Source organism: Balaenoptera physalus (genome assembly GCF_965194825.1).
Source record: "Balaenoptera physalus genome assembly, chromosome: 10".
Lineage (NCBI taxonomy): Eukaryota > Metazoa > Chordata > Mammalia > Artiodactyla > Balaenopteridae > Balaenoptera > Balaenoptera physalus.
In genome coordinates, this window is record NC_138889.1 from 3,369,316 (window position 1) to 3,391,347 (window position 22,032).

Sequence of the window (22,032 nt, forward strand, 5' to 3'; positions counted from 1 at the left end):
GGAGGGAGTCCGCGAAAAAGTCTGCAGCTGCCGAAGAGGCAAGAGACTTTATCTGGCCGCTTTGTTTTGCGTGCGCGCAAGGAGAGGGGATTCAGAGCGCCGCCTAAACGAGCTCCATAGACGGGCACGAGCCGCGGCAATCAGCGCGGATCCCACAGCAACAGGGGCGCAGAGGGAAAAACGGAGAGATTCCCACACAGAGGCTCGGCGCCCAGCAGCGCTCACCAGCCCGAGAGGCTTGTCTGCTCAGCTGCCGGGGCGGGCGGGGGCTGGGAGCTGAGGCTCGGGCTTCAGTGCTAGCCGGGAGGGAGTCCGCGAAAAAGTCTGCAGCTGCCGGAGAGGCAAGAGACTTTTTCTTACCTCTTTGTTTCCGGGTGCGCGAGGAGAGGGGATTCAGAGCGCCGCCTAAACGAGCTCCAGAGACGGGCGCGAGCCGCGGTTATGAGCGCGGACCCCAGAGACGGGCATGAGACGCTAAGGCTGCTGCTGCCGCCACCAAGAAGCCTGTGTGCGAGCCCAGGTCACTCTCCACACCGCCCCTCCCGGGAGCCGGTGCAGCCCGCCACGGCCAGGCTCCCGTGATCCGGGTACAACTTCCCTGGGAGAACGCACGGCGCGCCTCGGGCTGGTGCAACGTCACGACGCCTTTGACGCCGCAGGCTCGCCCCGCCTCCTCCGTACCGCTCCCTCCCCCCGGCCTGAGTGAGCCAGAGCCCCCGAAGCAGCTGCTCCTTTAACCCCGTCCTGTCTGGGCGGGGAACAGATGCCCTCAGGCGACCTACACGCAGAGGCGGGGCCAAATCCAAAGCTGAACCCCGGGAGCTGTGCGAACAAAGAAGAGAAAGGGAAATCCCTCCCAGCAGCCTCAGGAGCAGCGGATTAAAGCTCCACAAACAACTTGATGTGCCTGCATCTGTTGAATACCTGAATAGACAACGAATCATCCCAAATTCAAGAGGTGGACTTTGGGAGCAGGATATATTAATTTTTCCCCTTTTCCTTTTTTTGTGAGTGTATATGTGTATGCTTCTGGGTGAGATTTTGTCTGTATAGCTTTGCTTTCACCATTAATCCTAGGGTTAGGTCAGTCCGTTTTTTTTTTTTTTTTTTACTTAAAAATTTTTTTTTCCTAATAAATGTTTTCGTAACAATTTTTTCCTTATTTTCTATTTTTTAGAAATTAAAAAAAATTGTTTTTAATAAGTTTTTTCATATTTTTTATTTTAAAAAATTAAAATTTTTTTTCTTAACAAATTTTTTTCTTAATAATTTTTTCTTATTTTTTATTATAAAAAATCAATAAATCTATTTTATAAAATTAAAAAAAAATTTTTTCTGAACACATTTACTCTTAATAATATTTTTTTCTTATTTTTTATTATAATAGTTTTATTTTATTTTATTTTATCCTCTTTCTTTCTTTCTTTCTATTTTTTTCTCCCTTTTATTCTGAGCCATGTGGATGAAAGGCTCTTGGTGCTCCAGCCAGGCATCAGGGCTGTGCCTCTGAGGTGGGAGAGCCACCTTCAGGACACTGGTCCACAAGAGACCTCCCAGCTCCACGTAATACCAAATGGCGAAAATCTCTCAGAGATCTCCATCTCAACATCAAGACCCAGCTTCACTCAACCACCAGCAAGCTACAGTGCTGGACACCCTATGCCAAACAACTAGCAAGACAGGAACACAGCCCCATCCATTAGCAGAGAGGCTGCCTAAAATCATAATAAGGCCACAGACACCCCAAAATACACCACCAGACGTGGATGTGCCCACCAGAAAGACAAGATCCAGCCTCATCCACCAGAACACAGGCACTAGTTCCCTCCACCAGGAAGCCTACACAACCCACTGAACCAACCTTAGCCACTGGGGACAGATACCAAAAACAACGGGAACTACGAACCTGCAGCCAGTAAAAGGAGACCCCAAACACAGTAAGATAAGCAAAATGAGACGACAGAAAAACACACAGCAGATGAAGGAGCAGGGTCAAAACACACCAGACCTAACAAAAGGAGAGGAAATAGGTAGCCGACCTGAAAAAGAATTCAGAATAATGAGAGTAAGGATGATCCAAAATCTTGGAAATAGAATAGACAAAATGCAAGAAACATTTAACAAGGATGTAGAAGAACTAAAGAGGAACCAAGCAACGATGAAAAACACAATAAATGAAATTAAAAATACTCTAGATGGGATCAATAGCAGAATAACTGAGGCAGAAGAACGGATAAGTGACCTGGAAGATAAAATGGTGGAAATAACTACTGCAGAGCAGGATAAAGAAAAAAGAATGAAAAGAACTGAGGACAGTCTCAGAGACCTCTGGGACAACATTAAATGCACCAACATTCGAATTATAGGGGTCCCAGAAGAAGAAGAGAAAAAGAAAGGGACTGAGAAAATATTTGAAGAGATTATAGTTGAAAACTTCCCTAATATGGGAAAGGAAATAGTTAATCAATTCCTGGAAGCACAGAGAGTCCCAGACAGGATAAATCCAAGGAGAAACACGCCAAGACACATATTAATCAAACTGTCAAAAATTAAATATAAAGAAAACATATTAAAAGCAGCAAGGGAAAAACAACAAATAACACATAAGGGAATCCCCATAAGGTTACAGCTGATCTTTCAGCAGAAACCCTGCAAGCCAGAAGGGAGTGGCAGGATATACTTAAAGTCAAGGAGAAAAACCTAAAACCAAGGTTACTCTACCCAGCAAGGATCTCATTCAGATTTGATGGAGAAATTAAAACCTTTACAGACAAGCAAAAGCTGAGAGTTCAGCACCACAAAACCAGCTTTACAACAAATGCTAAAGGAACTTCTCTAGGCAAGAAACACAAGAGAAGGAAAACACCTACAATAACAAACACAAAATATTTAAGAAAATGGGACTAGGAACATACATATTGATAATTACCTTAAATGTAAATGGATTAAATGCTCCCACCAAAAGACACAGACTGACTGAATGGATACAAAAACAAGACCCATATATATGCTGTCTACAGGAGACCCACTTCAGACCTAGAGACACATACAGACTGAAAGTGAGGGGATGGAAAAAGATATTCCATGCAAATGGAAATCAAAAGAAAGCTGGAGTAGCAATTCTCATATCAGACAAAATAGACTTTAAAATAAAGACTATTACAAGAGACAAAGAAGGACACTATATAATGATCAAGGGATCGATCCAAGAGGAAAGTATAACAATTGTAAATATTTATGCACCCAACATAGGAGCACCTCAATACATAAGGCAAATACTAACAGCCATAAAAGGGGAAATCAACAGCAACACAATCATAGTAGGGGACTTTAACACCCCACTTTCACCAATGGACAGATCATCCAAAATGAAAATAAATAAGGAAACACAAGCTTTAAATGATACATTAAACAAGATAGACTTAATTGATATTTATAGGACATTCCACCCAAAAACAACAGAATACACATTTTTCTCAAGTGCTCATGGAACATTCTCCAGGATAGATCATATCTTGGGTCACAAATCAAGCCTTGGTAAATTTAAGAAAATTGAAATCGTATCAAGTATCTTTTCCGACCACAACGCTATGAGACTAGATATCAATTACAGGAAAAGATCTGTAAAAAATACAAACACATGGAGGCTACACAATACACTACTTAATAACGAAGTGATCACTGAAGAAATCAAAGGGGAAATCAAAAAATACCTAGAAACAAATGACAATGGAGATATGACGACCCAAAACCTATGGGATGCAGCAAAAGCAGTTTTAAGAGGGAAGTTTATAGCAATACAAGCCTACATCAAGAAACAGGAAACATCTTGAATAAACAACCTAACCTTGCACCTAAAGCAATTAGAGAAAGAAGAGCAAAAAAACCCCAAAGCTAGCAGAAGGAAAGAAATCATAAAGATCAGATCAGAAATAAATGAAAAAGAAATGAAGGAAACAATAGCAAAAATCAATGAAACTAAAAGCTGGTTCTTTGAGAAGGTAAACAAAATTTATAAACCATTAGCCAGACTCATCAAGAGAAAAAGGGAGAAGACTCAAATCAATAGAATTAGAAATGAAAAAGGAGAAGTAACCACTGACACTGCAGAAATACAAACGATCATGAGAGATTACTACAAGCAACTCTATGCCAATAAAATGGACAACCTGGAAGAAATGGACAGATTCTTAGAAATGCACAACCTGCCGAGACTGAACCAGGAAGAAATAGAAAATAGGAACAGACCAATCACAAGCACTGAAATTGAAACTGTGATTAAAAATCTTCCAACAAACAAAAGCCCAGGACCAGATGGCTTCACAGGCGAATTCTATCAAACATTTAGAGAAGAGCTAATACCTATCCTTCTCAAAGTCTTCCAAAATATTGCAGAGGGAGGAACACTCCCCAACTCATTCTACGAGGCCACCATCACCCTGATACCAAAACCAGACAAAGATGTCACAAAGAAAGAAAACTACAGGCCAATATCACTGATGAACATAGATGCAAAAATCCTCAACAAAATACTAGCAAACAGAATCCAACAGCACATTAAAAGGATTATACACCATGATCAAGTGGGGTTTATTCCAGGAATGCAAGGATTCTTCAATATACGCAAATCAATCAACGTGATACAGCATATTAACAAATTGAAGGAGAAAAACCATATGATCATCTCAATAGATGCAGAGAAAGCTTTCGACAAAATTCAACACTGATTTATGATAAAAGTCCTGCAGCAAGTAGGCATAGAGGGAACTTTCCTCAACATAATAAAGGCCATATATGACAAACCCACGGCCAACATTGTCCTCAATGGTGAAAAACTGAAACCATTTCCACTAAGATCAGGAACAAGACAAGGTTGCCCACTCTCACCACTATTATTCAACATAGTTTTGGAAGTGTTAGCCACAGCAATCAGAGAAGACAAAGAAATAAAAGGAATCCAAATCGGAAAAGAAGAAGTAAAGCTGTCACTGTTTGCAGATGACATGATACTATACATAGAGAATCCTCAAACTGCCACCAGAAAACTACTAGAGCTAATCAATGAATTTGGTAAAGTAGCAGGATACAAAATTAATTCACAGAAATCTCTTGCATTCTTATATACTAAAGATGAAAACTCTGAAAGTGAAATTAAGAAAACACTCCCGTTTACCATTGCAACAAAAAGAATAAAATATCTAGGAATAAACCTACTTAAGGAGACAAAAGACCTGTATGCAGAAAATTATAGGACACTGATGAAAGAAATTAAAGATGATACAAATAGATGGAGAGATATACCATGTTCTTGGATTGGAAGAATCAACATTGTGAAAATGACTCTACTACCCAAAGCAATCTACAGATTCAAAGCAATCCCTATCAAACTACCACTGGCATTTTTCACAGAACTAGAACAAAAAATTTCACAATTTGTATGGAGACACAAAAGACCCCGAATAGCCAGAGCAATCTTGAGAACGAAAAATGGAGCTGGAGGAATCAGGCTCCCTGACTTCAGACTATATTACAAAGCTACAGTAATCAAGACAGTTTGGTACTGGCACAAAAACAGAAATATAGATCAATGGAACAGGATAGAAAGCCCAGAGGTAAACCCACGCACATATGGTCACCTTATCTTTGATAAAGGAGGCAAGCATATACAGTGGAGAAAAGACAGCCTCTTCAATAAGTGGTGCTGGGAAAATTGGACAGCTACATGTAAAAGTATGAAATTAGAACACTCCCTGACACCATGCACAAAAGTAAACTCAAAATGGATTAAAGACCTAAATGTAAAGCCAGACACTATCAAACTCTTAGAGGAAAACATAGGCAGAACACTCTATGACATAAATCACAGCAAGATCCTTTTTGACCCAGCTCCTAGAGAAATGGAAATAAAAACAGAAATAAACAAATGGGACCTAATGAAACTTAAAAGCTTTTGCACAGCAAAGGAAACCATAAACAAGACCAAAAGACAACCCTCAGAATGGGAGAAAATATTTGCAAATGAAGCAACTGACAAAGGATTAATCTCCAAGATTTACAAGCAGCTCATGCAGCTCAATAACAAAAAAACGAACAACCCAATCCAAAAATGGGCAGAAGACCTAAATAGACATTTCTCCAAAGAAGATATACAGATGGCCAACAGACACATGAAAGAATGCTCAACATCATTAATCATTAGAGAAATGCAAATCAAAACTACAATGAGGTATCATCTCACACCGGTCAGAATGGCCATCATCAAAAAATCTAGAAACAATAAATGCTGGAGAGGGTGTGGAGAAAAGGGAACACTCTTGCACTGTTGGTGGGAATGTAAATTGATACAGCCACTATGGAGAACAGTATGGAGGTTCCTTAAAAAACTAAAAATAGAACTACCATATGACCCAGCAATCCCACTACTGGGCATATACCCTGAGAAAACCATAATTCAAAAAGAGTCATGTACCAAAATGTTCATTGCAGCTCTATTTACAATAGCCAGGACATGGAAGCAACCTAAGTGTCCATCATTGGATGAATGGATAAAGAAGATGTGGCACATATATACAATGGAATATTACTCAGCCATAAAAAGAAATGAAATGGAGGTATTTGTAATGAGGTGGATGGAGTTAGAGTCTGTCATACAGAGTGAAGTAAGTCAGAAAGAGAAAAACGAATACAGTATGCTAACACATATATATGGAATCTAAGGAAAAAAAAAAAAAAAAGGTCATGAAGAACCTAGTGGCAAGATGGGAATAAAGACACAAACCTGCTAAAGAATGGACTTGAGGATATGGGGAGGGGGAGGGGTGAGATGTGACAGGGTGAGAGAGTGTCATGGACATATATACACTACCAAATGTAAAATAGATAGCTAGTGGGAAGCAGCCGCATAGCACAGGGAGATTAGCTCAGTGCTTTGTGACCACCTAGAGGGGTGGGATAGGGAGGGTGGGAGGGAGGGAGATGCAAGAGGGAAGAGATATGGGAACATATGTATATGTATAACTCATTCACTTTGTTATAAAGCCGAAACTAACACACCATTGTAAAGCAATTATACTTCAGTAAAGATGTTAAAAAAAAAACAAAAAAACTTGGTTGCATTCACTTATTATTGCCAATTTACAGATGAGGTTAACTGAGTCTAAGAAATATTATCCAAATGAGCTAAGATCACCCTGCAGAACCAAGATTCAAACCCAGTTTTTGTTTGTTTGCTTATTTTTCCCCAAAGTCAGTGATCTTAAATGTCCTTATTCAGGGCTTCCCAAAAGTCCCTACAACATTTAAATTCAACTATCTGTAAGTCCTGATAAAGCACAGATTGCTGGGCCACTACCTGGTCTGGGGACCCCAGTATGAGAATCATTAATTTAGACATTTCTCTGGTTTCTGGTGACATGAGAGCCGCAGCGCAAGTGGGCACTAGGAAGTGACTCTCACTTGAAACACTTTTCCACTACTTTACGGGAGAGAACTTTCTTGCAACCAATGTGCCCTGGGAAGCCAGAAGCAGAGTCCCATTTATTTTGTCCTCCAGCAGCTGAAATTTGACCAGACACCAGGTGAATGGCACTGGGGCAGGAAATGCTGATCAACAACCTCTAAACTGCTTGAATAATTGTTTCTGATGCCCACAACGGGGGCATTTCACAGCCTCTTGGTGAACACGAGAGGACGGTCCTGGGCTTCCTTGTGAGTGTCTAATGATTGGAAACTGAATGAAACGGAAGTGGTCTCACCACACTGCACCGCACTCACAGGGCCAAAGATGTTCATTTGCAGAAGCACTCATGCTCCAACATAGCCAATTTCAGCACAGTTATGAGGCCCCTGTGATAATACTACACTGAAAAGCTGGCATAGCTTCCGCCCTGGTTTGGGGCACATCGAAGGTCACGATTAGATGTCCAAACTGTCATTGCTGGATATCAGTCTTGCTGTGTCTCTGCGGAATTAATGTGGCTTCTGAGAGATGAATCACAAAGGTAACTTGGTGGTCAACTCCTACCACCTCCTCATACCTGCCCTCATCTATCTGTCTCATTTACAGAACTCCCAGAACGATGCACAGGAGACACTTCTCCCAGGTATTAAAAACAAAAGTGGACACGAGCATAACTGCAGCCACAGGCAGAGCTGATGGTTTGGTGAGTAGGGACGCAGCGGGGAGACCAGGCGGGAAGTTCAGTCAACAGGTTCCCTTCTTCCAGAGACAGCCCTTAGTTCACTTCTACAGAATTACTCCTAAAACACACGTATTTCATGCTATGTCAGCTCCCTCAGGAAGGGGATCAACTCTAAGGTTAACTGGAAGTGAGTAAGGTTTCAAACTCAACCCTCCCTAACTAATCCAGGTAAGTGGAACAAGACATGGCCACTTGCCACTGAGGAAGGAGTCAAAGGTCAGCCTGAGGCAGGCCAGGAAGAGAAGTGGAGAGTCAGAAAGGATTGGAGATGCCCTGGCCCAGCCCTGAAGATCTCCACCGCGTCCCCCACAGTCTTGGGATGCACTAGGCACCCACCCTGAGCATCCTCTCCTCCGTCCCTCCCTCCACATATGCAAAGAACAGAGGAACAAGCTCTGCACACACAGGGCTTCTGGACTGAGCCCTGGAACTCCCCAAGCTCCAAACATGTCTCCTCTCAGAGCCTCAATGCCTGACCTCACTTGCGTCCATCCTCGAGCCAGGGGCCATCAACTTTCCCTATTTCTGTAAGTGGCCCTCCCCTCCCACCGGGCTGGCGGCTCTCCCCTTCTGTGTGTGGTCCCCACGGACAGCCCACAGCCTGGCCTATGCAACATCCTGACAGAATCCAGACAGAGAGAGAGCGCCTGGGAGGGACAGGCTTGTTTGCCATTTCACTGCTGAGCTAGTGTCCTTCTCAGTCTGTCTGTCTGCACCCTGCTCCCTTCCTTGGAGAAGCTTCTTCTCACAGAGAACAGGCCTGTTTGAACACAGGCCGTCAAGGCATCCATCCTGCACAGATCATCAGTGCGTTCTCTTTGATGATGAGAAGCCTCAGGTGTGGCTGACCGGAAGGGGACCATCCACGTGCAGCCAGAACACGCACCTGAGCACCGTGCACGGTGGAGAGAACTGACACACCTGAAATGTTCTGCAGCTGCACCGATTGTGCCAAAGCTCTAAAATTGCAGCCCTCTGTGCCCTTCATCTCCTGCTGATGAATAGTGACTTTATTACAGTTGCTGCATTTGTGCATAGAGGAATAGCAACAACAAAAAAAAATGATTAAGCAAGGCCAGGATGAGTGCAGCAGAGATAAAACATGAAAGTGTGGACTCGGGGCCTTGAGCTACTTTTGGATTTTGGAGGAAAGGAGAAAAAGAGACAGAGACAGAGAGAGAAAGAGGAACCTGGAAATTGGAAGGAAAATAAAGCAGAAGTATCTGCTTGGCATCTTCTAAAGACAGACAAAGAGAGTGCTGAAATAAAGAGAAGGATTATTGAAGAAAGAGGCAACAATTCCGCTTGGCCTTTCTTAAAATGCACCTGCCTGAAGGTCTGAGGACTGCAATGGACCAGGACAGCGGGTAGTCCGATCATCCCTTCTCTCAAATGGCCCTTTAACTGCCTTTGAAAAGCAACACGTCTCCAGCAACATCTGAGCCTCCAGAGAAGTAAGTGTTTCTGCCCTTCGTTGCTCCCGACCACAGTCTCTTATTGCTCAGAAATGGTCCGGAGGTCCAGCTGCCCCCTAAGTTTTGTTTCTCTGAGCGTTTGGCTTGTGCCCGGCCCCTCCCCTCAAGCTTCACAGCAAAGCATCACAGGGTGGTTGGCTTGGAAGTACTGACACCCAGCTCCATGGAGTCGGCCTGTGCATCTTCCAGGTCTGCTTCCGTGGGAAACCAACAAACAGACAAACCAGGACGCTTCATCACCGACCTGCGGAAAACTCAGCGAAAACCACCTGGCCCCTGAGCGCTTTACTGGAGGGGCAGGCTGACCTGGTGGGCTTGCTCATTTTGACCCTGTTGGAATCTAAGCTTGTGTTACTATGTATGAAATTGGCTTGGGTTACCTAGAGACACAAACACTGAATTCTCACGATCCACACTGGTCTCACATCTCTCAACCACTACTGTTTCTGCTTCACATGGAAAATGGGATGTGTGCTATGCAATCTCTTTTAGTCATGAAAATAAGGTCAAGGCTGATCACGCCTCGGTAGAAGCAGAAGGAGAGCTTATGATAGATGGGAAAGGACCAGAGGAAACCTCGGCTGTGTCCATGGTGCCCCGTGAGTCCACACGGCTGGTGGAGGGCGGGGAGGAGGAAAGAGCCAGGCTCTGAAGTCGGGCGGCTGGAATCCAAGTGCCAGCTCCGTTCTGCTGCCTCTCAACAAGTCACCTGACCTCACTGAGTTTCACTTAACTCGCCTGGACCAGAAATAAGTTTTCCTCCTGCATGGGGTTAATGGGAAGATTAAATGGAAGTATGCACGTAAACACATTGCTTGGTATGGAGTAGAAACTCAACAAATAATGGATCACACAATCTATCATACACATGGCCTTCTCAGATCTACATGTTCATTACATTGCTCAGTAGATGGTAACTCCCAGAAAGGCAAGGGCCATACCTATTTTTCTCATGTGCCTTTATATGTCATACTGAGTACAAAATAAGCACTCAATAAATATCTGTTGACTGACTCCCACCTTTCACAAACTCCTGGGAAATGAAAGGGCAGGAGCCCATGTCCAGTAAAGGCCCAGGCCATGAGTCAGCGCCAACCTGCACTTAGAAACACCCCCACCCCCCACACACACCCCCCTGCACACATGCTTGCTCTTTGTGGGAATCTGTCACCTTTCATCGCTCTAATGTCCTGGGGGCGAATCAAGAAGGCCTGGCTGTGTGGACCTCTGAGGAGGGCTCTCGATAAACCCACCCACCCCTCTGTCTTTCCTGTAAGAGTCGATTGAGGCGGCACCATCGCAACGCAGACTTGCCAAGTCAGGCGGGCCGTGACTCCTCTGAGATAAATGGTGTGCCGCTGAGATCTGTCCCGGTGACAAAGCCCAATGCTAATTCCAGTGCTGGAGGAGGCTTGGGGCTGTGCGATAGGTCATTTCACATCTGTAGGCTACAGCGCCCAAAGGCCATTTCTTTATTTCATAGCCGTGTGTTACATCCACGTGGTGAGAAAGGAAGAGCTCTGGACTGACTGATGATCCTGGTGAAGTGGCATCTGGATCCTGTCACGGACCACAGACCAAAGCAGTGGCGCCTTTTTCTCCCTCAGTGACCAGAGTCAGGCAGCCCGGGGGGGGGGGGGCGGTTTCCTTCCATTCCCTCCCTTAACGTATCCAAATAGTCCAAACACAGATGAGCGTCTCCTGAGCCCCTGCGTGGGGACCAACGTTTCCCAGGGGAGAGAGCCCAGAAGGGCCGAGAAGTGAGTGGAAATTCACTTTGGACTTCATCTGCCCTTTGACCCTGGGCTCCAGGGCACAATCTCCTGCAAAGCCCCATCTCACCTCCCACCCCACACGCTCCAGATGGGACAGGAGCTGGATATACTGGACAGCTTCTCACTGTTTCCAGAACACACCATTCACTACCAGCCTTCAGGGACCCCCTGTACTGGGAACGCCCTTCCCTACGGTTTATTAGACAAATTCCTATTTCCCTATCAGAGCCAACATTAGATGTTATTGTGTATGCCAACCACATTTCCTCTGCAAATTTTAATCCCCCGTGAACGTTCGCCAGACATACTTTATCCTGGTGTGTGCTGACGGCAGTCTGTCCCTCCCCCATCTACCTGTAATGTGGTGGGGGGAGGAGGCATATAACATGGGTTTCTCCATTGCAAGGATTCTTGGTTACTTTCAAGGCAATCTGGGTCTTGTGAGAGTTAAGGTGGCCTTCGAGGTGGGAAGGAGCTTGCTAAGTAGAACAGAGCAGGGCACAGCATTTCAGGCAGAGGGAATGGCACAACAAAAGCACAGTGGAGCCATGAAAAGACACCAGCATGTTTGCGGAAGGATGGAAACTTGGTCTGTGCAGAGTGTAAGGCTTTGGCAGAAGAGAAAAGATACGCGAGTTGAGGCCAGTGAATGAGTGTCCTACTCTTTCTGTGCCCCCTCCATCCACTGCAGACTGACCAGCGTGGGTCACATCAGCTGGCTCCCCGACCTCCCTCCAGCCTCCCACTGAGGTGAGCTGATGGGAAGGAGAGGGGATGCCACAGGCCGTCCACGTCCCTGTCAGAGGTCACAGCTCCTGGCCGGGGTCCTCTGTCCCTGGTGGGAGCCGAGATCTCCTCTTTTCTTCACTTGAGTCCTGGAGGTATTAGCCACTCCCTCTTGTTGCAGCCCCGGGGTCATGACTAACCCTTGTGGTCTTTCCTGCACTCTGGCTGCACCTTTGTAAGTATCCACATTATTAAACTCTCCTCCAGTTGCCCAGTTTGAGGGTGCCATCTTTTCCCTGCAGGAACCATTGCAGCAGCCATGTGACAGACTGTTTCCTTTATCCTGAGGACAAGGACCAGAGAACCCAACTGAAGAGCTCTGCAATGGCCACCTGACAAAATCACCCAATCACAGAGGACCACGAAGGCCCCAAGCCCAAGCCCCTCCCCCTTCTACAGTGGGTGGCCCTCCGTGGGAGGGAGGAGCTGGGGAGAAGAAACCGGATCCTGGCAAATGAATCTCTGCTTCTTCTGGTCTGTGTCTCCGATCCTGTCATCCCGTCCTGACAGCTAGACCATGTAAAGCCCACACCTGAGATGGGGTTTCATCCTGGAGGTGGTGGACCAGCTGGCAGGAGGGCAGCAGGGGGATGCTGTCCAACCCAGACACTGTTTATAGTTACACTTTGAAAACCAAGACTCACTCAGGTAAACCGGGGTTGACGGTGCACACTAGGATGCCCTGTCATGCTGGAAAAGGGGTCTGGGAAGTACCCGGCTCCTCTCGAGCCCAGGGCTGGGGAAGATGTGCCAGCCTGGCAGGCCCTGTGCCCAAGAGGCAGCTCAGACAAAGCATCTGTGTCACTCCCGGTCCCATCGCTGGGGCTAGTTCCAGCTCCAGCTCCAGCTCCCTGTCTGGACACACTTGAATCGAGCCTGGATCCTGCCTCCAGGCCCCTCCTTTCATCACAAAGACCCCCCCAGAGCGAGGACTTGAACCGCCAGTGTGCGGAGGACCTCGGGGCTTAGGAGGCAAGACCGCACCCTGGAGCAGGGAGGCGCGGGTCCTGGTGCTGCATCCACGGGGACGTCCCCTCCTGTGTAGGGCGCGGCTGCAGTCAGCCAGCCCAGCCCCTCGGGGCCCTCGCGTCGCGTCTGTGCTGCTGCCAGGCTCCTGTGCCTCTACGAGCCCACACCTGCCGCTCTCCCTGGAGGCTGTCTCCAGGCTGTGGTGCCTGGGAATGAGCGCGTTCCCAGGGTGGCGGCACCGGGCCGGCCGCGGGAGCAGGTGGCCGAGACTCACTGCAGGTTCCGCGGGAGCCACCCTCGGGACACCTGCCCGGAACTGAGCCTCCACTGGGCTTCCTGCCCTTCCTGGCTGCCCCCCGCTTCTGCGGTCTCTCTCGGGGGACACTGCCTCAAGAAGTCACTTCCACACGAATTCGCATCTCAGGGCCTGCTTCCGGGGCTCCAGGACTCAGACGATCCCCTTTGTAATCTCACAAACGTTTTGCGATTGGGACGACAGCCCCTTAAGAAAGGTCGCGTGAGACGCTCCGGAGGCTGCAGAGAAGAGCCGGGTACCGGGCGGAGGGGGGAGGGCGGGGGGCTGAGAAGAGCCTGCAGCCAGAGGAGCACGGGCAGCAGGGACCACCCCGGGGCGCTGACGCCCCAGGACGGTTGCCAGGGCAATCCAGCCAGGCCGGAGCACCGAAAGGGACTCCTGGTGGAGGGGTCAGGAGGGTGGAGGTGGAGGAGGGCGCGCAGACTGGAAGTCTTGGCAGCGGGGAGTGAGCCCTGAGCTCGCCTTGAACCGAATGTACACGTGCACGAGCAGAGGGAAGGAAAGGGAGTCCAGAGACGCGGCCGTGGCCACAGGGCCTGTGTTCAGGGTCCGGTCTGACAGACGCAGAGGAAGCCACGGTCACCCTGGAGGCCCTGGTGGGGCTGCTCTCATCCGCGGCCAGTTAGGAAGGTTGGGGCAGCCGGATCGTATCACGAAAACCACATTTGAGGATTTTCAGGATTTCACGCAGGAGAGAGAAGATCGGGGCGGGGGACAGAGGGCCGTCACTGCCAGAGACAAGGTGAATGCCGAGGTTTCCCTTCCCAGGAAGGGTTTCCTCCCACAATGTGCTGGGGCTTATTGCTAGTGTCAGACATCTGACCCAACACTGTCCTACGGAGACAGGACCTACTGAACCTGGGCCGACAGGAGGACTGTTGAGGGCATCTGTGGTCACAGGATCCCTCCTCCTTCCTCAGGCCTGGTCAGCAGCCTTTCCTCTCACAAGGCTCCTACCCCAGGCCCATCCTTCTCTTGCCCATCACGTGAACTTCACTTCTAGTTGTCACCTCCAAAGACGTAGATAATCTGAGGTGTAGAAAAATAGGTTTTTTGAATGATTCACTTGTTTGACAAACGTTCACTGAGGACCTACTATGCACCATGTAGGGTGTTAAGCACTTAAGGGGTGTGATACAGGGTGAATAAGACAGACAAGACATTCTGCTCCCGCGGAAGAAAAGCTAAGACAGATCACTATCAAGCATGAGGACTTTTATGAGCGGATACTATGGGGTTTTGTACAGAAAATAAACAGGTGTTGAGGAACCCACCGTGGTCTAAGTGACCAGGGAAGGTATTTTGCTGAGAACTTTGCAGATGGTGTACATTTGCTGCTTGGAGGGACCTGCGAGGTCACCTACAGATACGGACCCTAGAGACACAGACGTGCAGCTGCTTCCTTCTTAAGCCTATGGCTATGTAGCTGTTTAGTTCAAAAAAGAGTGGGGATGGGAACTTGCATCTCCTGAGTCCTTAACCTGTGTTTTCTGGGGTTGGTGGATTTGAAGAAAGGCTCTCCACTGAGCATTCTGAAAGCTTGACAATGCACCGGGTATCACTCAGATTTTAACAAGATCTCTCCCATCTGGAAGCTGCCATGCACTGGTATATTTCACCTACTAGGACCTCCGCTTGCACGTTCATAATGAAGAGAAGCAGTGGCCACGCCCCGAGCTGCTGGCCTGACTTCCACGGAGTCGAGCTAGCTAGGTCCTCGTCTTATTATCTCATCTGCTGTGACAAGCCTGGGTCCCCAGTCTTTCTGTGACTCAGTTTTCCTATGTGTCAAATGGGGAAAAAACTAGTCTGTCCACTCAATCCCTATGGCTGTCAGAGGGTCAAAGTAACATACAAGGGAAAAGTATAAAGGACTCTGGAAGAACAGGGAGGTGTTAATGCTTGCTATCTTCTGTGTGAAAATACAGACGTTCCCTCTCTTCAATATTATTTTCCAAGTAACCAAATACATGCCTACACCACCCCGCTCAACATTATACATTTATTTACTGGGCTTCTACACCGGTGAGGGTGCTGTGCTCACGTTTCAGAACAAAACATCTTCCTTACTGTCTATATTTTAGGGGCTTATCCTACAAAGGTCAGAGCCACTTAAATGAAAGAAAGCAGGGGACCTGCACGGGCAATTCAGTGACAAACACTGGACGGACACGGAAACGACGGGCGCAGTCTGAACCCTGAAAGCACAATGCCCAGCCCTGAACCAGAAGCAGAGAGCTCTTGAGAGAGGGCTGTTCTCCGTCCCTCTGGCCACCTCCCCAAGCAGCAAGAGGGCAGGCACAGCCCTGATGGGTGAGGGGGCTGGGGGAGGAGGCGGCCGGGGTGCAGAGGCAAAGATGCAGCCGCTGAGTCAGCCCTCCCCTTGGCTGGAGCTACATCAGCTGATCCCAGCGAAGCAATGGCCTTCAGCCAACCCGGGGCAAGTAATTATGCAAGTCCTTCACAGAACCCCCTGGTGCCTTTGCGATACTCTCTAGTAGCTGGTCTCTGTAGGAAGGGATTCTCACTGGGCTGGAGGAGAGCTCCTTCTTCCCCCGCATAAATTACTCCCTGATCTTGACCCTTCAACAAGCAGCTCAGATCACCCATAACCTCACTCAAGTGGACGCCCTTCTGAACCCAGGCAATGGGGTGGGTGGGGAGATTCCGGCCTTACCTCACCTGGATGGCGGCCATGCCGGCCTCGCTTACCCTCCAGCCTCCACCCTCTCCTTCTGCTGGAAGGACCTTTCTAGCAAATCCGTTTGAGACTCATTTGTTCCAAAGCCGTCACTGGTGTCCACAGCCCTCCATAGGAAGGGCCAACAGTTCAGAACAGCCCACCAGGATGCCCCCCCATCATCAGACCCATCGCCTTGCACAGAAGCTGTGTCACAGGGTGTGCTTGCGGGTTTCTTGCAGTTTCTGCAATGTGGATGCTCTCCCGGGACTCCAAACCACCTCCCCCGCTGCCCCATCTGTCTCCCCACCTCCTCGCCACACACACCTTCCCTTCCAAGGCTCCCTTCCATCTGCCAGGTCTGCGCTGACGCCCCCAGCCCGCGGCACCTCTGTCCCATCACTGTCCAGGCCACACGGCCACTGGGAAGGCAAAGCCTGTGCATTTTCTTTCTTTTTTTTTTAACCCCCAGCCCTGTCACGCCCAGCACGGTACCTAGGCCATCCTCGCCTTCAGTCAGTGAATGTCCGCTGCCCGAAGGGAAGGCACACTCTGAGACCAACCCAAACACGGGAATCTCTCCAACTCTTCTCCATGGTGACTCAGACCAGGCTGCCAGGAGCATGCCACATGTGGCACACGGCGAGCCACACCACCACGAGTCACAGCTCAGGCTCCATGAAAGCTTGCAAAGTGAGAAGGGAGGATGCAGCTGACATCTCATAAGAGTTTTGGGTTGTTTTTGTTAATTAACCAGAAAAATAATAGCTCAAACTTTCCGATGCACGATAGCATGCAAAATCCTTTCACAAATAATTAAATCTCATGGAATCATCAAAACAAAGCCAGAGGCAGAGACAAATCTCTAACCTCAGACCCAGGACCCTAAAACGTGTGATTGCTGGCAAGTCACTTCACCTCTCTGACCCTCAGTTTCCTCATCTGTGCAAGACGAGCAGTCTCTGTGGGAACCCCAGCATGGCGGGACTCCCCAGGTCCGCTGCCTGAGCCCCCATAACTATTTCCCGTCCTCTGGCAGGCAGGGCTGTCTGACACTCTTAACTGTCCCTGTCCTTGCCAAGGTGAACAGAGAGAGGAAGGGTTAGCAGGTTAGAACAGAAAGTGGAGCAAAACTGGGAAGGCAAAAATGCCAATTACTGAAATGCAATAAATGCAAACATGCCTTCACTTCTTATGCAAATTCTTGAGAGAAAGACGGGTATAAGTGCAAAGGAGCACATTTAGTTTCACCTCTAAGAAGAATCAAATAATATTAATTAGAATTTAAATGCATTGAGTAAAATCAGCAACATGATGCCTCCTTTGACGGTCATTATCAAGAGAATCACATAAAGTCGGAGGATGAAAGTGTAGGATCTCCTTCCTTCCACTTGGGGACTCTTCCAGGCTCCCTGACCGTGTGGCTTTCTCTGCCCTACACGGTATGTCCTAGCATCTCCTCAACAAAGCTGACCCGTTCTCACCTCTGAGCCTTTGTTTCTTTCCCCACTAATCAACAGATTCCAGATGCAGTGGTCCCGCCTTCCAAAGTAAGCCCCTCTTCTTTGTCATCATCCCTGGGTTCCTTTCTCCTTCTGAGAATGTTTGGTGCTAAAACGCATCTCCACTCCTAGAGTCCTAACAGGCTCTGGAATTGGGTTCTTCTGATTAAGACCAGGATGCCCTTTGGCAGTTTTAGCTCTATCAAAACCAGTTTAAAATGTTCAGTGATCAGCAGAACACCCAGAGAGAAAGCGGGTGGCAACACAGTTACCTGCAGGAGCTAAGATAATTCTCAGTGAAAAGCCTGAGCCAAATGGCTCAGAAAATTCTGGAACAGGGAGTGGAGTAGAGGAAGGAAGGGTCAGGGAAGCAGGCACACTGCTGTCTGAGCATTGCTCGCTGCTTCCAGGGTCGAGGCCGCTCACTTCTGGTACCTCCCATACTCTCTACCTTCTTCTTCCTTGCCTTTCTGTAGAGTGATGCACACTCCAATTTGGGATGCCTGGTGGAGAGAGGCAGCTATTGCGTCTGTGCTGAAGAAACACAAGGATAATAATAACAAAAGTCCAATTTTCATGTCCTGGCAAGTCTCCCTTCCATGACTTTGACGAAGAGCAGACAGGATGCTGTAGTCATCCAAAGCTGGCCTTGCTTCTAGGTAGGCACAGGGAACCCACCTAAGGTCTGTATTTAGGAGTTCCACCTGAAAATATATTTCTACTGTCTTCAAAATGAGAATACAAACCCACAGGGTCTAAGTGATTGGGTCAAGTTTCCCAGAGTCCTGATATACAGGCTCACTTAGAAACCACAAAGCTGAACTCAGGCTCCCAGGGTCTGTTTGCGGGCCCTTTGTTATCTTCCTGGAGGTAAAGTCAGACACCTTGGATCAATACTCGTGCAAGAGGCTGGAAAAGTACGTTCTATGTTGGCTCTAAAACTGTCATTAGAGACCCAACAGTAACAATGCTTCTCACACAATCATGTGCATTAAACAATGTTACCCTTTTGAGAAATGCACATAGTTTTGGATACCAAGTCCCTCTATGATGACCTCTGAACTTCTCTTTTAGAATACACGGCCAAACACAAGACATGGAAACAACCTAAACGTCCATCAACAGACGAATAGATAAAGAAGATGTGGTACATATATACAATGGACTATTACTCAGCCATAAAAAGGAACGAAATTGGGTCATTTGAAGAGACGTGGATGGACCTAGAGACTGTTATACAGAGTGAAGTAAGTCAGAAAGAGAAAAACAAATATCATATATTAACACATACATGTGGAATCTAGAAATATGGTACAGATGAACCAGTTTGCAAGGCAGAAATAAAGACACAGATGTAGAGAACAAATGTATGGACACCAAGGGGGGAAAGCGGGGGGTGGTGGTGGGATGAATTGGGAGATTGGGATTGACATGTATACACTGATATGTATAAAATAGATAACCAATAAGAACCTGCTGTATAGCACAGGGAACTCCATTGCGCTGTACAGTAGAACACAACATTGTAAAATAACTATACCTCAATTAAAAAAAAAATACATGGCTAAACAGATGCTACCTCACCGCCCTCCCCCGGCCCCCATGCTGCTTTGGCAAACTGTATTTTCCCAGGAGCGTTTTGTAAAGAAAAGGCTTCTGTGCCGTCAACACCAACCCATCCCAAGGAAACCTCCCCAGCACTGTCCTTGGTGATCTCCAGCCTCACCAGCTGTCTCTGTCTGTGTGATCTCCTGGCAAGTCAGTTTGGTTGGGTGAACTCCTACACCCACAGCTATAACCCACTGGAAGATGTTTTTGCAGTTCCTGTTCCTGTATGAAGGAGCTCTAAACCTATACAGCGTGGGTCCAGTCCACACTCGCTGGGGAAGGTCCCTGGAGGGGCAGCTCCTGCCCTTTTGCTCTCTGCAGCCCCTGGGTAGTTTCTAAATTCTACTTCTGAGAGAGTGAGCTGGACTTGCAAGAGCTGAGATGTAACATTTTGTATGCATATGCAAAAGACATTTATTATCTGTAGGACATTGTTTAGAAATTGCTCTACTATTTGATTTGTGATAAGTGATCAGTAAACATGTTTATCAAAATAAATAAAACCCGTAGAGTGACTTCAATTGGATTCACGTACATTAGTGTCTGGGAAACCTGAAAAGCCATCCTAAGAGGACCTGGTGTGTCACGTGCCACGTATATCTCCTCTCCACCTCCCTCTGGCCCACCCCTCTGCGCTCAGACCTCACCTACAACGCTGTCCAGATTTCTTCCAAGTGCAAACTGCTGGTCACAAGCAGGGGAAAGTGAGGGACATATGGGTGAGCTTGCCCAAACACAAGAACACCATTTGTCCACAAAAGAGTGTCAAGCTTTCGGAAGGTCAATTCCTAGGGGAGAATCCTGCTGGGTTCATCACTTCCCGGAAGAAGGGTGGTGCTTGGGCCAGAGCTAGGCTCTGGAACCGCAGACCATAAACGTAAACATCACTGAGCCCGCCAGGATGACATCCTTTCTCCTATTAATAACATCTTCCTCCATTCTGCTTGCCCCAGAAAATGAAATGAATGAGGCTTGGCTGCAAGTGCAGGGGAGAATAAAACCCAGGATGGCAATAAATCGGAGTGCAGAGTGGCAGGCATTGTAATCTGCCAGAATGACGCTCTGGCTCAAGGAAAAGAACCTCTTTGGGGAACCAGTGAAGGGAATCGATGCCCACAAAAGCATCCAAGGCATCAGCAGCATCAGGAAAAAGAGATACTGTTGACTGGGACATGCAGCAGATTGCAGGTTGTAAAACAAAATAGAAAGTCATTAAGCGGTGGGCAAAGGGCAGGATTGCACGATGCGGAAGTCATGGGAGACCACGTTATAGGGCACAGGAGTCGCCATCAGTCAGAAGGTCAGAATCGCCAAGACGCTGTCTACACAGCCCCGGGATCCCGCACAAAGGCCCTTCTCCATGCACAAACGCCGATAGAGGAGAGATGGTTAGTATTCATTGCTTCTTACGTAACAGGTCTATTTGGAAACACATTCTGACTGGCTTATCAGGGTATTAATACATCACAGGCATATTGAGCTGTATTCACTTAGGGTTTGGGTTGCTTGAACCAAAGACTTTCCTGGGAAACACGCCAAGGTATGTTTTCTGGAACTAGTCCCCTTTTCTGCCTCATTTCCACCTTTTAATCCAGCAGAGGGCAGAGTCAACCCATAAGACCCAGGCTCAGGGACCCTGTGGGGCAGTTGGAGGCAGAAGACGTCCTGGGAGAAGGGGTCAGAAAAGCAAAGACATGTATCAACTCTTCATCCTGTAAGGTGGATATGGGGATGGATGCTTTCTGGAACTCTCAGGACGAAAGACTGGGAGTAGGTAGGGCCAAAGAGGAGCCAGTTACAGTGCCCTGAATGTGCCCTGCCTCAGTTTCCCAGCCTGTCTGGGGAGCAGACTCGTGAATCATTTCCATCACACGCCGTAAGTTACATCACGCTTCACAGAGTACAGGGAGCGCCTCTGATGACAAAGGAGGGGGAGCTGGGAAAGAGACAGGATGAGAGGTTGAGGCCAGAGAAAAGCAGAAAAAAAGGCAGGTTCCGAGGGCTTCCATCAGCTGCCCTTCGCCTGCCTCTCTCTCTCCTCCCCGACTGCAGGGCTCTTTCTCCCCCTGCATTCCAATGCTCGCCTTCTGTCTCCTTTCCTCTCTCTGGCTGCCTTGGCTACCCTCTCCAGCAACTCTGTCTTGGGAAAAATAAAAGTAAAACCCAAAACAACTCCTGGGGGAAAACGACAGCAGCTGCTTCCTCCCCCTCTGCTGCGCCCGCCACGGCGGCGGTCGCTGGGAAGGCAGGCACACAGCCAGCGCTGGGGAGAGCTTTGATTTCCAATCCGATCGCTGCATCTTGTCAGCCTCTGCACACACACCGCAAACAGCTCGGCCCCATCTATCACAGAGGAGAAGGGGTGATGGAAGGAATAAAAGAAGGATTCACCTCTGTCTCCCGGAACGAACGTCTGGTGCAGGTGTCTCTGTCCCTGCACCTCGCCACCTCCCCACTGAGAAGTCACCGGCCACAGCTGGGCTGCAGCTCTACTGTCCGCAGTACTCTAGCACCTACAGATTCCGTCCACCAGACTCTTCTTCTGGGAAGAACTGATGGATTCAGGATGCTCTTGATCTTGGCTGTTTGTATTTCTGTTTCCATCCACACACATTCACTCATGCACACAGATGGCCAACCCCCCACTGAGATGGGTCTCCCACCACCCCCCTTCATGCAAGGGTGCTTGTGGGGACTCTCGGTGCTTACCACACGTGATG

At 47.9% G+C, this 22,032-nt stretch overlaps 1 protein-coding gene and 1 long non-coding RNA gene across 9 annotated transcripts in view; one reads left to right on the top strand and one right to left on the bottom strand.

The window, feature by feature from the left end:
- NTM (neurotrimin) overlaps positions 1 to 22,032 on the bottom strand; it is a 941,546-nt gene that overhangs the window by 190,912 nt on the left and 728,602 nt on the right. The gene's annotated exons all lie outside the window — the stretch shown is intronic.
- LOC309667446 lies at positions 11,334 to 21,742 on the top strand. Its single transcript, XR_014267778.1, has 3 exons — positions 11,334 to 12,885; positions 18,181 to 18,363; positions 18,779 to 21,742. It is a non-coding gene; the product is annotated as an uncharacterized lncRNA (long non-coding RNA).